The sequence below is a fragment of the Barbus barbus genome (genome assembly GCF_936440315.1).
Source record: "Barbus barbus genome assembly, chromosome: 1".
In the NCBI taxonomy this organism is placed as follows: Eukaryota; Metazoa; Chordata; class Actinopteri; order Cypriniformes; family Cyprinidae; genus Barbus; species Barbus barbus.
The window spans coordinates 43,543,075-43,561,555 of NC_136729.1; the positions used below are offsets into that span (position 1 = coordinate 43,543,075).

Consider the following 18,481-nt stretch of genomic DNA (forward strand, 5'->3'; position numbering starts at 1 on the left):
ATAAATAACAGGTCATTCAAAATACTAATAATGTAATGTAATATTAATTATACTAAAATAACACACTGGTTGCAGGGTCTGAAGTAATTTGCATGCTAGTGTATGGGGAGGACAGAGTTCCCTAAGGAACAATGGTCTGTACATCGCGCACACACACACACACACACACACAGATCGATGTGCTAATGAAGTCCATATGTAGTGAAGTGTGAGCTCACGGTGGGACGTGGAAATGGCTGAATAGGGCTGCCTGTAAACCATGTCACATGTATTGGTCAGCTCATAGTGATACATACGCACACACACAGACCGTCTGTAGGCAGTAGCAAGTATGGAGCATAAGCAGGAAGTAAATGTCAGGCATCATGTACAGCTCAATCATCAACAATATAGCTTGTCATTGTAGATCAGCTCAAAGGCTGGAGAATTTCAGAGCATTACAAACAACATACATTTTGCAATAGTTATTAACCAATAAGAGTACATCTTAAACTGAGTGGAAGCTTCACCAATCTTTGGATTTATTGGTGAAGTATGCAATATTCTGGATGTTAAAATATTCTAGCCTAATATGCAGAGAGTGGCTGTAAGTAAAGCATGCATAGGTTGACCTTCTGAAGAGTGTACACACTGACACAGTGCTGCTTTCAAAACACTCTTGTTTGAGTTTTCCGACATGTCTACTTCTGACTCGAGCACTGGGGTGAGTTTGGGTGGGAACGTCTGTAATAAACCACTTAGGCCTCGTTTACACTGCAGGTCTTGATGCTCATTTCCGATTTGTTGCCTTTATCTGATTTTTTTGGCTGTCCGTTTACACGTTCTTTCAATTGTGACACATTCGATTCATGTGTTTACACTTGCCATACCATCTGAAACATTGCGCATGCATCGTCATCATTTCGGGCCTCCACACCTGCTTCCTCCCGAGAATAATGTGACCTGTGCTGACAAAACGAGTCGAGCAAATTTGAAAAATGAATTTTTTATTTTCTCCATTAAAAGACCTTCAAAATGATGCATGTTTTTTGGAATCGGACAAAAAAAATATTGCTACACCCGTTTAAAGTTGATATAGAAACAAATAATGCATTACCTTTATCATTTACACATATATACATACATATACATATATATATATATATATATATATATATATATATATATATATATATATATATATATATATATTTTTTTTTTTTTTTTTTTTTTTTCAATGTTACACTAGACTATTTTGGCAATAATGTTTAAAATTAGCATTTAATGTTTTCTTTTTTGACTAAAATATAACCAAAATGTATTACATTATTACAAAAATTGTAAATGAGTAACTTTACTGACATCAAACAATCAGTACTTAGAGATAATATTCAATGAAGCACTCAAGAGTAATTTTAGTATTATTTATAAACTATTATATATAGCAGCCTAATCATTAAAATTGAGTTTGTTTTTAATTTTAATATTTAATTATATTTTTAAGCTGCAGTCATTTTTATTACTATGAGTTTTGTCCTTTATTTTTTTTTATATAGTTTTTAAAAACATTATATTTTTATAATATATAACTTATTTTATTTATTTAGTTGACATTTTCTGCATTAGTTTACATTTTCATCTAATATTTTTATTTGACTGTTTCAGATTTTTTCAATTAAACAATAATTTTAAATGGTTTTAGTTTACAATAACAACACCGACTCAGTCATTTGTTTTGAGAGCTGAAGACTCATTTGCTGTAAATGCTTCAGAAATGAAGTTCACACTAGTTGCACACCTCAAAGGACTGTGCTGTGGATAGGCTAGGGTTGCACATAAATGAGCACTACCCAACCCATTTCCATCCAACATCTAAGAAAAGTGCCAGATCTAGCCTGCCTAGTCAGCAGAGATCTGACTGCACGTCTCTGCTCATTCTGCTGGATGACCACCTCAATGAGTCATGGGAATCAGTGACACGAGAGCTCGTCACACAGCAATGCCAAAGTGCTGATGCCAAATGAAAAACACCACAAAACACACACCACACAAACCAACCAATAACCGTCAGCCCGGCCTGGCCTGTGGGAGAAGACACAGAATGGCCAACACAAGATCCATTTCAAAACAGACACAGAGTGAACTCTCAACGGATTCATTCAGGAATAAGGTCATTGCTTGGAGAAAGACAGCTAAAAGTGCTAACTTCAAATACTCTGTGTTAAGAAAAGACAGCTAATTGTGGCTTGGGTGAATCCAGACTTTAAAAACAGCTTTGTGGGCAAACCATGCTTTAAAATGACTGAAGGAACTAAAGTAAAGGCTGAAATGGCAGCTTGCTCTTTCTAGGGTAAATCTCTGTAAACACGTGAACATATCCAGCACAGAAAATATCCCATCAAAGAAAGAATTAATTTATTCATATATTGATTTATGTTGCATTGTGAACAGTGCAATTATTGATAACTGAAACTAAAAATTAGTTAATTTTTTATAACTATTCATTTAATTTAACGAATTTAATTTAAAACTGGAATAAATTAATAAAAAATTGCAGTTTCTATGCTTTTTGTTTATAGTTGGAATCTCTGTGTCAGTAGCCTACTGCCATCTTAAAATCATCTTGGTTTCATGATTCATTTCAATTACGCTTATCATCATCAACTCAATATCACGAATATCACATGGCTACATTTTCATATAAATTTTAAAATCAAATTTATTGTGCAAAATTTACTTTATTTGATTTTTTATTATACAAGCAGGCTACTTTTTAAAACAATTACTTATTTGAAATAAGTTTTCTTTAAGTATCCGGAAGTTTACAGACAATAGTTATGGGTTTTTCTTTTTTTCCTCAGCATTATTGCCGTTTGATTATTACTGATGAGATCATAGACAGTGGCAGCTTTAACAGGCTGCATTCACACTAATGCACAGATCTATTTCGATATATCAGATGTTTTGTCCAGCTCTGAAAACATAACTGTGTGTAGCCTACATCAATTTCGTATAAAAGTATTCGTCTATCAAGAAGGGTGTCAGCAAGCACTTCTTAAATATGCAGGGTGCATTTACTTCTATATTATCATGGAAATCTAACGCAGATATGCAGGGATGGACATATTTCACCTGACAATAATTGTAACATCATATGATTGCATTCCCATCATTCAACCAGAGGTGCTAGGAAATCACATGACCCATGACATATGAGTGACTGTACAAAGATGAGTCTATCCTAGCGTGCTAAATCTCAGTGAGCTCAGCTGTCTGACATCATCGTGAGCGATCTGGAAAAACACGGACAGAGAGACTAAAACTGTACAAGCCACAAGACCGCAGAAACGAAATACACTTTCCTTCTGAATCTCCACTAATAGAACAACACTGTGACTGAGTGATAATGCACTGAGATACATTAGAGGCCAAAGCGATACGCTTTCCATGTGGTAAACAAGCCAACGCTCAATTACATGCAAGAATCCTTCGTAATTGCAGGAGAAGAGCCTGTCTGAGAGGAGATGAAAGCCTTCGGTAGTGGAGGACGCCTAAATGTCCTTCAATCAGGCAATCCTGGAAGTCAATCTTCAGCTGTATAGTGGCTGCCAGACAGCAAAGATATGGCTCGCCCACACAAGAAAAGCCCACGGTAAACCCATTCATCTACTCCTGGCCTTCATGCCTCCAGCAGATATTACACTTGATGATGCTGTTACTGGTCCTGCCATGAGAGAAAGAGTGAGAGAGCCACGAAACCCTTAATTTCAGACGCTTCGCCAAGTGTAAATGCATCTGAATGTTTAGGCCACATTTGCAAACTTTAGTCCTCCCAAATGGACTACATTTTTTTTTATGATGGACAAAAGTTTCGGAGGCAGTGTGTAAACGTGATTGACAAAATGTGAGGTCGTATTTATTTTTTAATAGGGATGCACCAATATGAACATTTTGGCCAATAACCAATAATTCTTCATAAATGAAAGCCGATAACCGATATGTTGGCCGATAAATCTATATCCAAATTTTTATTACATTTGAGACCCTGATTACAAAAAAAGTCTGGCCATTAAACACTTCAACATAAATCTAACAAAGCAGCCTACAAATAAATAAAACAATGCTTAATGCAAACAAGTCACTGAACAACATTTCTTAATGTTACATGTAAAAAAACTAAATAATAAAAATTTGAAATCATGTGCCATGGATAAATTAAACGGAATAGCATCACACCGACAACTAAATTATTTTATTTAAACCATATTTTTGATGAAAACAATAAGATAAAAATAAAAGTGGTGGATATTGTTATTAATGTCAATAATTTTGAAAAAGTAGTATCTTAAATTAATACCACTGTTTCAAATAGCAGCACGCAGTTTTAGCTTCATGCGCTGCTGAAGAGCTGAATGAATACCGGTAAACTGAAGTGTTTATTATTTATACAACAAACATAATATTATAACTTATATATGCACAAAAAGACGCAAATGCGCAAGTGATCTTGAACTATATTAAGCGCTAACACGACAAATTGAACCAAATAATTCACAACGTTTTATTATAATATTAAATATATGATAGTCCCAGTCATTGTTATTAATGTTGTGCATTGCTGCTCGAGCTGCGTGCGCTGAAACTGAAGAGCTGGAATGAAGCGCTTCGCTAGCAGCTTATTTTATTAAAGGAAACGCATCATATATGAGATTAATCAGCTATTCATACAACATAAACATAATATTACAAACTGTATGTACAAAAAGGCGCAAATGCACAAGTGAACTCGAACTAAATTATGTGCTAACCAGAATGTGTAACTTCTGATGTGGATGCGCTCTTCCCGCAACAACCGCTGAAACACGACAAATTAAACCAAAAAAATGCTTTAGCCTATAATAATAGCGTTCTTATTATAATATTTTATATAGGATAGTCCCAATCATATAGTTATTAATGTTGTGCGCTGCTGTTTGAGCTGCATGCACTGAGCTAAAGATGATCACCGGCAAACTGAAGTGCTCTATTAACGCTCTATTAGCTTAACCAAACGAATTCTATAAGCCTATGAGATAAATCAGATATAGATGCATAAAATAAACACAACATTACAACCTATAGTTGCACAAAAGGCTGCAAATGCACAAGCAAACTTAACTGTGCTAGCGTTGTGGATGCGCTCTTCCAGTAACAGCACATTAAAACATGGACGCACAAAGATTCCATTAATTATTTTACAGTAATGTTCTCATTATAATATGACAGACTTGCCCTGTACATGTTGCACTTCACTGTATTTTCCTTTTCGAAGTGATTCCAATAATATTTCAAAGCAATTAAAATCCATGGCGAACAGTGCGCATCTGAACCGCCTCTGCATGAAATAATGCACAATTTATCGGTTTTAATATATCGGCCATATTTTACGTTAACGTTAACAAAAATTACCATTTATCGGCCAATAACGATATGGTGGCCGATATATCGTGCATCCCTATTTTTTAACGTGCAAAAATGTCATACTCCGTGTGCAAAGACCTTTAGGGACCGTTTACCAGACAACGTTTTCAGCGGGAAACTTATTATGCCTTTTTATACGTTTTGACTGTTCGTTTACATGACAACAGTGTTTTGGGGACTGTTTTCTATATTTTATTTTTGAATAAAATATGACTATTGACTATTTTTGAAAACGGGTTTCAAAGTGCAAGTTTTTGAAAACGCCACCGATATCGTTTCCGTGTAAACACCCAAATACGGGAATCTTTGAAAACGGTGACATGCGCGTGCGTAGTACATGTTAGGTATGTAGACATGTGCGTAGTACGTGTTGATTTTAAAGGCAAGCGCGAACAAACTCACAACAATGGCGGAGTACATGGTACTGTTGTTGCTGCTTGAGTTTGCTAACGCTTCTTCAGCAAAGTGTGGATTTACTTCACCAATATTACAACCAACAGCGGAGATGCATTATATAATCGTCATTTCCCTACAGGTACTGTTTACTAACAAGGTGACAGCGCCAACTACTGGCCTGGCATACGTAATACAGCGTTTTTGGCCATTTTCGCGGATGTGTGTAAACGCGAATCGTTTTGAAAACGTTGTCGTGTATACGTGAAACTTTTTAAAACTTAAGGGAAAAACTTTTCTGTTTTTGACTACATCGTTGTCATGTAAATGTAGCCTTAGAGTCCAGAGAAAAAAAAAAAGTGGCACATACACAGGAAAAAAAAAAATTGTTGAAACTATTTTCACTCAGAAACTGCTAGTAAATTTTACAAATAATTACAAAGAAACTGCAAGAAACTTTAAATTAAATACGCTCACATAGTATTTTCTTGTAACTCCAATAATCTGTTTTATTTACTTTTTTTTTTTTTTTTTAATTACAGTTTAACAGCCATTGCCTTTTGTACTACAGCAACTTTAGCCGCCTCTTGTTTTCTGTTTTTACAAGCCAAGTGCAGCACAACATCAGCATTATCAGGGAAGTTACATTTGCATATAGCACAGGAGTGGCACATCAGATTTATATATAGCATATCTATATGTGTAAACAAAATGTGCAAATGAAGTCAAGTGATGTGGCCCTAAACCAGTGATTCTCAACCTTTTTTCCACCGGGCCGCACTATGGTCCAAGTGCAAGTCTCACGGGCCACACGCATGTCATTTACATATTACGTCATCAACACAAACCAGCCAGATTTATAATATTATTTATAGCCTAAATATTATGATATCTAAACGATTACATTTATTGAAAAATAGTTCTAGTCACCGTTAATAAAACACTTGATGCTGTTGGGAGCGGACCAATTTTGTGAAATTCTGCTTGAAAGGAGTAACAGCACAATGAAGTTGCGATTTTACAGAACTAATGGCTGCTGATGACTATTTGAATTGAATTCTGCCAAAGTGCGTGCTTGTAAGTGTTCGTTAAAAATGCGTAACATTAATTAGGCCTACGTGAGTACATAGGTCTACTCATGTCTGAAAATAATAAATGAAAAACAAAATTTTACATATTATAGCTTATATTTGTTTAGTACATTTATAAATTAACGTAAAAACTAAAATGAATTGTAAAACTGAAAGTTATTTTTTAATTGTGTTCAGCACATAGACTGTAACATTCAGCATGGTGGGCCGCATCTAGATTCGTGACTGGCCGCATGTGGTAACCATACACCATAAAAATCACCTGCAGACATACAGTATATGCGTGTTGACATTTAATATCATTGATATACTATTATAGATTTTGTTAATATTTTGATTTAGATTGAATTTTAAGTATATATTATTTTAAGTTTTCTGTGAGCTTTTTATCATTTTTGTTAATATGTCAATATAGTTTTGAGTTTTGAGTTTTTGTGTAATTCGTTTTAGTTATTTTAGTACTTCAACTAACAATAACAAGAGTTGCTGACTTGGTAACTAGCTAAAATAAAAATGTATTTTTTATATCTTTTATTTCAGTAAATAAAATGTCAAAGTAACAAAAATGCTTTTTATGGCTTAGTTTTAGCTTTAATTATAAATAATAGTCTAATGTGAATCTGACACATCCACGTCACTTAATTCACTTAATGATTTCAAACATATAAAAAAGTACAAAATAGACCGAAATAAAAATATGAAAAATAAAATAATGTGCTATTATTGTCTTCCATTATGTGCAACAGGACCATACATTATCACTTAAACAAAAAATTATTAATATTTTATTTTAGTATTTAATTTTACTTTATTGCAAGCATGACGCCAGGGCACAAATGCAACTCCTGCTTTCAGACCATGCCAATTATTATTGGCAGAAAAAGTAACATTTCATGAACAACATGTTGAAATCTAGTGTGCATCTGACACATTCCATCCCATAATAAGTCTAAAACAATGCCAAAATTAAATAAATTACACCTTAAAATAAAAAAAAATACAGCATGCGTGTTATTGCCTCAAAAATTGTGCTTTATGTTTTGTAACCCTGCAAATCAACCTTTAAGTCACTTTCTCATTGCAAAATTCTGACAGAAAAAACTAAACAAAACTTTTTTCATTGGGGTTCAACAATGTCCAGCTTCAAAGAGTTTGGCCTCCATCAAAGAACAAAGTCTTGAAATGATCAGACTCCTGCAGAGCTCAGAAATAACATCCCCCGTATAGAGAAAAGATGAATGGGTGTGCTTGTTTAACCCATATAACATAGCATAGATTGAGCCGGCTCACAGGGAGACCAGTAGGGGCGGAAGTACAGGTTTACTCAGGACTCAGCGTGAAGCCCCACTAATAATAAACACATAATGTAACACAAGTGATGGACTTTGAGGCATTTTCATCGGGACAGAGAGGAAATTGAACACCAATCCTTTTTAAGCAGAAAAGCACAGTGATCTTGAATATGAAGACTCAAACTATTAGTACACATGTCAAGGGACTGTACAACTGCCTTCCTGAGGGACTCGAACCCCCATGACCACTCTAGTTATGAATAATGGGACACATCCATTTATTTTTTCCCCTTTTTATGAGTTTTGCAGCTAATTAATGCCATGACGCAATACATGCAACTAAAACGTGACAAATACTAGCAGCCATTACTATAATGTCTCAAGTTAAAAATACATGCGTTAATACTAGTAGTGTTGCTGTTACTTCCTATTTCCTGCAAATGCATTAAATTTGAATTTATTAATTCTCTACAAAAGACTGATCTCAATAACAAAGAGAGAACAGCTACATTATTAACAAGCACGTTTGTTGCCAAATGGGTTGTATTTGCCTCGGATCACTCATCAGACCACAGACTCAAGCGCCATAATATACTATCGTTATAGGTTTTTCCACATACAGAAATATCATGAATATAGTAATATGTGGTACATTCCATTTTGCTTTATTAAAACAGCAACTATGATGTTAAAAATAATTTTGGTGCAGTAAGTAACAGTTTAACCATTACAATTACTTTAATTTCCTTCATTTTTATTCTATCAAATGTCTCCTCTAATCAAACTAAATACCAGATTTTTTTGTTGTTATTGTTTACCATCTATAAACTATTATCCATCTATAAACTAGTGCTGTCAAACGATTAAATCGCAATTAATCGCATCCAAAATAAAAGTTTTTGTTTGCATAATATGTGTGTATGTATATATTTCAGACAAATATATGCTGTTTATATTTTACATATATTTATAATATAATTTATATGAATATAAATATAGACATGTAAATATTTTCTAAATATATACTGTATGTATGTGTATTTATATATGCATACACACATTATACAAACAAAAACGTATTTTATGCGATTAATCGTTTGACAGCACTACTATAAACTATTGTGTTTAACTGAAATAAAGCTGAATAAATTAAAGCTAAATATTAAATTTATTAAAGCTGAAAGTAAAGAAATTAAAAAAGCAAAAACAAAGGCAATGCACATAAAATGAAGCTAAATAAAACCTAAAATAAGCTCATTTAAAATTAACAAATATTATAATAGTATATAAAAAACTTTGTTTTAGTTTAAAAGTAAATCACTCTAATAATGGCCAATTTAATAGTGGTGATAATGATTTATGCAGATACATTAACGAATCTATAAGACTCTCATATGTGGATGACGTGCAGTCACAGAGGATAGTTATTGATATGACAAACACAGAGTTTCACATGTGTGATTGGGAATATAATTACTCTCAAATTCTTGTTTTTAGATTCCCAACCAGCTTTCTTGATTTTTCAGATTCACCTTAATATTTTCTATTTCAAACAAATGTCAAGACTTATAATTCAGCAAAACACTGAATATGTTTGCATGTCCTCCAGACAGGTCTCAGCTGGTCTCAGCTCACAGTTTCTCCATCTACTTCCCCCTGAAAAGTTAAGGCTCCTCGCAGATCAATACCTCATTAGTGGCTAAATCCAGCACCGCAGATGATTTATTTTTGCAAAGCCACAGCAACAGCCAGTGGATTCCATTTCAAGAGGGACTTTAGAGCAAAAAAAGCAGTAACGACTGCACAGAAACACCCGAGCACGCAGGACCAGTCCAGACCTCAGGGCCTGTTTTTGCCTTCAGTGTCTCTTGAGTCAGCATGTAGCGATGTTCACTCCCTCAGATTGTTCCATGACCACGGCAGGATTTCTTAAAAGAGGGAGAGGACTGAGGAAACTGGCTAATGTGTTTTGACGGGGAAAAATATACTGTACTCAAACACTCTAATTCTTCAGAAGAATTTTAAGAACATCTGCGCAGAAGAAAACAGCATTTTAAAAGGTGAAAAGTATAATTTTTGAGTTTGAATTAATTTAGTAACTTTCTGTCCATTAATAGTGAAGTACTAAGATTGAAATGGTGCAGATGCAAGTATACGCATATAATGAACAAGGGCTGGGTATGGGGAAAGATTTCATGATTCTCTCAAAAAGCTCTCAATTTGAATCAATATGATACTGAATCATTCAGAAATATTTCAGGTACATGTGAATTAAAAAAAAAAAATTAACTAAATTATACAGGTTAACCCGTAAAAAAAAAAAAAAAAAAATCCTATTTCAACTTGAATTACATTAAACCTACTTGAAAAATCAAACTGGACTTATTTTGATGAGGTAATGTAAAAACATACAGCAAGTTGCAAGTTTTTTACAGTGTATAAACACTCAAGTTGTATACAAACATTTAAACTGCAAATTTATTTTGCATCTTTCATTCTAAAGATTAGGTTTCTAATTCCAATGTGGTTTTGAAATATGTTGAAAGAAAAAAAAGACTTGTCTGTCATAACTTATTTCAGGACAGATCAATTCAAACATGCATTTCAGCATCATTAACAGATAAAAATATAAATAATATATAATAGAGAATATATTTTTTGCCAAAATCGCCTCTCTAAGAGTTCTTTGAAATGACTTTTGTGAGGAAAATGTAACATTCTGTGACCCTAGCTATTAAAACATGATGAGATAACTTCAGTAAGCTAAACTTTCTGATGTTCATTCATTCATGTTTATTTCGCACTATAACTAGTAGTAAAGAGGAAGAAATTATCGGTTCATGTGCCGCTTGAACTGAGGCACTACAGCGATCTGTGACAGCACTTTAAAAAGCATCAAAACCACATGTACTGTTCGACGTTTGGGATGAGAATTTGAAATCTGAGACAGTTTATTATCAAAAGTTACAAAGCACAAAGCTTATTGCGATTATTGAATGGGATGCATGTATGTCCATATATGGCTCTGAGGTTGTCTTATTCAAATCCACATAGCAACCGGTTTTAAACTGAAACAGCTCGCTGGATGACCGTTTCAGACTCAGACAGTTCATAACAAACTGCTTGTGTTTTTTTTACAGCTTTTCTGAGCTGGCAGACATGCCAGAAACTAAATGCAAAAAAGCGAGAAAAAAAAGAATATTTAAATCAATGTCCTCTTTAAAATGGAGATCGATTAAAACAAGGAGATTGATATTTCAACACACTTGACAATTCGTAACTACTTAACATTGTGGCAAATTGGTGGGTAATTTGCATAAAGATTTTACTCCTCCGTTTCATCTGATATTGCAACGCCCCACTGATAGATATGTTTAAGTATGTTTTCAAAGTAATCAAACTGTACAGACTGATGTGAAATCGCCACCTCTTAGTTAACGTTTTCTTGTGAGATCCGGTGGATATTTTCCACCCAGCCCTATACTCTCTTAAAAATAAAGCTCCTTTATTGGCATCTGTGGTTTCATGAAGATTTAAGTCCGTGGAGTCATGCAAAAGGTTCTTTATATTGGAAAACGGTTCTTCAGATTAAAGCTAAAAAAAGGTTCTTTTAAGAACTTGTTAATTCTTTGTGGAACCCAAAATGGTTCTTCTATGGCATTGCTGTGAAAAACTCCTTCTGAAGCTTTATTTTGAGCAACTTCTGTCCAGATTATCAAAGAAATGGCGTCTTTTACTCTGAAGTCCACTGACTGAGTGTTTGTCCGTAGCTCTTCACACACTCTGAGCTGGCTCTGGATGTGTGTTTTTCCCACAAGTTCTCACAGGCTCTGGCCAGCATTTAACTCACTGTGAGGACAGCAATCTCTCTCACTTTCTTGGCAAAATTTAGTCAAAAAGTGCACAGAATACAGCAGCCACTCAACTGTTGCTTCCTTTAACAAGCCATCAAACACCATTCCTGAAATCAGATATTCCCTAGATACAGAGGCATAGCTTTAAAATTTATGACATCATCTACAGCAAGACATTTTACAACATCACAGATAGGATGTGACGTGATCAGGACTGAAACGCTTAAAAGCTAAGGGCTTACAATACCATTAAAACTCATTTCTCTCCAACAGTCTTCTGGCACTCTCACATTGATTCAATAGGGATTCATAGTGGTTATGAGCACATATATACACACACTTGCTCACTCTCCCAAATAACACAAAATATGCACGCATACATAACATGTCACTATATCAATTTAAATAAATCCCTGAAGCTATCTGGTGTACTAGAGGAAATCATAACAGATCCCTGCATACATTAAAAATATCAACAACATTAATATTTTGTTAGGAGCTTTCCATTTTTTCGCAGCTGCACTGTACCTTGAACCATTTGCTGGGAACAATTACACAATAACATGCCTTACAAAGATAAAAACACAGATGAACGCAATACATACACACTAATTTGTTGTTAACATCAACATACAAACATATATTTTATGTTGTTGCCTATACAAAGAGATAAAATGAGCATTTATGAAACTGGTCAGGCTGGATCATGATTGACACCTCAAATTCACTCTGCTCTGCATTGATGGTCTATCATCTTACACGATGAGATTTGGAGGCATAAAAACAAACAGAAAAGCAAAAGGTTTCGCCTAGGCTGCAGCTCTCATCTGTTCACTCACTATTTATTCTGGTACATAACATGATGCAAATCATACTCAACACAATGGCTGCTTCAATTGTAATTGCGCTCTCTTCTGCAGGCACACGTCCTTGGGAAAAGATACAGTCCCTTAAATCCCTTGTGAAATAGTGGACTTATACTTTGAAAAAGAGTACTTATGGAAATTATATATATTTTTAATAGAATATACTTAAGTGTGAATTGAATGAAAAGTTTTTGGACTTAAAGGGATAATTCTCCCAAAAAAAAAATAATAATAATAATTATATTTATATATATATATATATATATATATATATATATAATTTTTTTTTTTTTCCTCATTTATTTACCCTCATTTTGATCCAAACCTGTATGAATTTCTTTTTTCTATTGAACACAAAAGAAGATATTTTGTTAAGTTAGTAACCAAACAGTTGCTGGTCCCCATTGACTTCCATAGTATTTTTTCCAAACAATGGAAGTCAATGGTGAACTATCCCTTTAAAGTCGGCATGAAACAGAAATTGCTATAGTCTTTTCTTACTTCTTGTGACGTATATCAGAGTGAAATGGCTTCTGGAATGTAGGACGGGATTTCAACCTTCGCTGGGAGTTTGATTGACAGGTGATCTGACCAATCATAATGCCAAATCAGCCATTTTCTCTGACAAACAACCCAAACAGGAGAGTTAGATTAACGTCGGTGGACTATGGTGTCTTGTCGGTTTTCTGCATTTGAGACAACATAACTCTAATGTTCAGTCATGCTTATTTCATGCTATAACTAGTAGTAAAGAGAAAGAGATGATCTGTTCACATGCTGCTTGAACTGAGGTGATTGCGCTCTAAAGTTACACATCTTCAATCAGTGAAAAATACAAATCGCAGATCAAAGAGGACACCGACAGTGCGCTGACAGACAAGACAGAGCAGGTTACTCTTGGTATTAAAGTCTCAGCTTTTAAATTGTAATTTTTTCAAGAAATTCAAACAAATATTTTGAGCTCTTTAAGGTGACAGATCACTTTAGTGCCTCAGTTGTAGCGGTTCAAATGGGAATTGATCTCTTCCTGCTAGTTATAGCATGAAACGCATGAATGATGGTATGTTGACTCAACAGCAGAAGAACGTCAATGCACCATTTTCAAGTTTGCCTCTACTGACGTCAATCTACTCTCCTGTCTGGTTTGTTTGTTGAACAAAAAGGCGGATTCGGTGTTATGTTTGATCAGATCACCTGTGCTAAAAACCTGGTCATTGGACAGTCAATATAGTCCAACCCCTTTTTCAAGTCTTACATTACGAAGAGAAGAAATGTCGTTGAAGGAAGGAGGGAAGGTTAATGTTTTTGATTAAAGATTACAAGTGCAAATTATTATTGTTTTTATAAAAAAAAAAAAGTGTGTGCACGGATATATGTGCAAGTTTATATTTTTTCTTAAGTAGGACTTAAGTACATATGCAATTTCATAATTACTTCTATTGTCTTGGAAATACAGTTAAAGTGTACTGCTGAATGTACTCAGGCATTTATGGTAAAATAAAATATACTTGAAATTTCATTAAACTGTTTTTATAATTACACATTTATAATGATCAAATTATAATTTAGTTCATTTAAAAAAAAAAAAGTAATATTGAATAACACTTTTGTCTACCTAAGTGTGTTTAGAAACAATCACGAATAGTGCACTCTTTAAGTACACTTAAGTTGCAATTTGATTCATTACTATCTGTAACAAAGTTTGTAGGTCGGGAAGGAGGAGGCGGGAACCGGCAAACATTTAAATACAATTTAATAATCAAAATAAACAAACGTAAAAGTAAAGCGGCAACCCCTCACGGACGACTGCCGCACACAAAACACAAAATAAAGTCCAGGCCTGGTCCGCTCTCGTCTTCCACTGTCGTCACTCCTCCTTTTATCCTTCCGGAGCTCCTCCGTGGGACTCGAGACCGGTGAGTGTCGTAGGTGTCGCTCATTATCATTAACTCCACCGGCCTCGCTCCGTTCCCACGGCTCTCCGCCCCGCCCCACCCAGGTGAAAAACAAGTACACTTCCATAATGTACTTAAAGTGCTCTATTTTCGCGCACTAATTTTGTACTTAATACACTAAAAATTATCCTTTAGTACTCCTCTACCACTTGTAGTACACTTGAGTGTACTAGTGTATGAAAGATGGGTTCAAGTGTACTACAAGTGGTAGCTAAATACATTTTTTAAATACAAAGATAGTATGCTAAAAGTGCATTTTAGTTCATATTCATGGTGTCTCAAAATAGCACAGTTGAGTACACTTAGATGATCTTAAGGAGTACTAAAGGATCATTTTTAGTGTATTAAGTACAAAATTAGTGCGCGAAAATAGAGCACTTTAAGTGCATTATGGAAGTGCACTTGTTTTTCACCTGGGCAATCACCACACTATCATATAAAAGTATACTTAAATTAGTTAAGAAATGCCCATGAATGTGTACTCAAAGTAAAGTACACTTAAGTGGTCTTTTATTTTATTAATATTACCTGCAAGTATGGTTTCAAAAAAAAGAAAAAAAAAAAAGATTTGAAGTACACAAGTGCACATTTAACCCAATTAAACACGCTTCTTTTTCACAAGTGATATCATACTCGAGTAATTGTTTTACATCTAAAAGAAATTAAAAGTATTTTTGATCAAAATTATGTAAACTTACATTTGCTCACATACTGTCAGTCTTTCCTTGTCATTGTTTATTAATATTTAGTTTAATTTCATAACGTTTTCAGCTACTGATAACACTGCAGTACATATCGTACCAGTTCAAATCCAACCTGCACCAGATTTCCAACCAAACCAGCTGAGAAAAACCATCCATAAATTTCATCTGGGTCTGAAATCTGTAAATTACAGGTAAATTAAATATCATTATTACATAATAACACTAGTGAATGAGACAAATATGCGTGTACAGCATTCAGCACCTGGGGGTGTGCTGATATTATTATTATAGTCACAAATAGGATTTTATTTATTCTCATCCATTGCATCATCAGCCCCATTTCAAAAGCTGTGTGTTTTGTGATACCCAAGAAACAATAAAGCCTTGCAATGTAAAATAAGAACAACTGAAAATCAATAGCTGGCGTCGGTAGATCAATGCAACATTGTGATAAAGTACCATTACCAAACTATACAATATTGATTGTCTTCCTCACCTCTGAGATGTTGGGACGGTTTTAGGACAGAGAACACACAGCACTCTATTCCACTAAGTCTCACCTGTCAACACAGTTACAGCGTATAAATGAGGAGGATGCAGGTCATCCGTTCAGACTCCGTGGCCATATATCAGGCGGACGTGCGGGACTGCATCTCACCACCAAGGCCCTGACAGGACCTGAGGATGAGGAATGGTACGTCTCCGTTCCCCTGAGGCCCTGACAGATGGGCATTTACTCACTGCCCGGACCAAGGGGAGCCGTGGGTTACTCAGACCCAGAGATAGTCTGTATCTAACAGTCACTGCTTAAATACACTCAGGAAGGACAGTATGGAGGATGCATCCATACGCAGGGAATTTTATTGCAGTTCATGAAAGCTTTCCATTATGCAATAATCCATCGTTATTGTTGCGCATGCTTAAAAGGTAGGGTAGGCGATTTCGGAGAGGCTAGTAATAGCAAGCTAGCTTTGAAAGCATAAGATCCCATCCTCCCTGCAAATCACTCTCCAAAGCCACGCCTCCTCCAAAACACATGAACGCGCATGATGGACCAGAGGCTAACCAGCGACACAATGAGAGGCGGCATCAACACTGTCAGATTACCTCATGTCTCATTCACCGGGGAGAAAACATTACAGTACAAAGCACATAATATTACAATAACAACGCATTTTCTTCTCACTCGGTATATAGCATAATGGACCGCGCTGATCACGTATCATGTCTGCGCAATGAAAAGAAGAAGGGAAACTGTAGTTCTCTAAAATGTGTTAATGATGTGAGTGAGTGAAGGTACAACTGCAGGAGAAATGGCTGCAGGAGATGGAATAGGATCAAGCGGACAAGTACTAGGATGATTAGAAAGGATGAATTTGGAGACTTCTGCCTCAGAGAGTGAAGAGAAGAATGTGAGGGAGTGTATGTTTGCTGGTAAGATGCGCTTGACAGATTGTGGTGTGGAAAATTGTGCACTGATGGTTTTAATTTTATTAATGAAGAACGTGGCAAAGTTGCTAGCTGTTAAGAGTTGATGGAGGGGGAGGAGGATAAAGGGAGGGAGGAAAATGGAGAGCATGCAAGAGTTAGACGAATTGTTAATTTTATTATGATAGTATGTCCTTTTAGCTGTGGAGACATAAGCAGAGAAGGAGAGGAGAGGAGTGACTGATACACATTAAGGTCAGTAGGATTTTTTGATTTGCGCCATACCCTTTCAGCAGCCCTGAGCTTAGAACAATGTTCACGGAGAACATCTCACAGCCAAGGGGCTGAAGTGGTACGGGCCGGCCTGGAAGACAAGGGGCAGAAAGTGTCTAAACAAGATGTAAGAGCGGAGCAGAACGTATCAGTAGCACTGTTAGCGTCAAGAGATGACAACTGTTTAGGGGGAGGAAGTGAAGATGAAACCATAGCAGATAGCCGGGAGGGTGAGAGTGAGCGTAGGTTACGTCGAAAGATGACATGTGATGTGTCAGGAACCATGTTGAGGTTAAGAGTGAGGAGGAAGTGATCTGAGGTGTGCAATGGAGTAACCAGGCCAGCACATGATCAGTAGAGCAGTGTCGTCTGTCGTGTGTAAATAAGGTCCAGTTGATGGCCTGATTTGTGAGTAGCCGTAGTTAGCACTCTCTTGAGATCAAAAGAGGCAAGCAGAGTGTGGAAGTCTGCAGCCTGAGGTTTATCTAGGTGGATGTTGAAGTCTCCAAGCATAACTAGGGGAGTACCATCCTCGTGAAAGGTTGAGAGCAGCAGATCCAATTCATCCAAGAAGTTACCTTGTGGTCCTGGGGGTCGATAAACAACTAATGGATTTTAAAAGGATGGGTAATAGTGACTAAATGTGATTCAAAGGAGCTGTTAATACCCAGAGAAGGTAAGGGAATACATTTCTTTATCTATACATCTATGTATCATTTTATAGTGTAAGCTTTTCCTCTGTTTATATTTTATTTCAGCTTTTATTTCAATTACTGAAAATGCTTCATAATAGTTTCTTTTAAACATATCTAGGTACCAGAATATCTTTGGTTATGTTCACTGCGCAATATTTAAATTTATGACAAAACTGTGGAAAATGCTGCATGTAATCAAGTCCATTCATGTCGACACTGAGCTGAATTCATCATGCCTCAGACATTGCTTTAGGATTTACACATTTATGTAGAAGCTGTGGCCAAAACCGCTCACTGGTTTACTCATTTGCCATTCAATGTCACATTAAAGCTACAGGAACCAAGAAATGACATGACAGAGAGGACTCTGTAGACCCTCGTGATTTTGTGTCATGTTCAATAAGCCTCCTACATACATCATACATTGGCCAATTTATGACAAGGCAAGCCAAGTAAATTTTTATGTGGTGCGACACTCCAAAAACTAAAAT

The 18,481-nt window shown here is 35.5% G+C and overlaps 1 protein-coding gene across 1 annotated transcript in view; it reads right to left on the reverse strand.

Annotated features, from left to right (window-relative positions):
* Positions 1 to 18,481, reverse strand: part of LOC306867946 (PH domain leucine-rich repeat-containing protein phosphatase 2-like) — a gene marked incomplete at both ends in the record, with an annotated part of 64,677 nt that overhangs the window by 32,606 nt on the left and 13,590 nt on the right. The window lies entirely within an intron of this gene.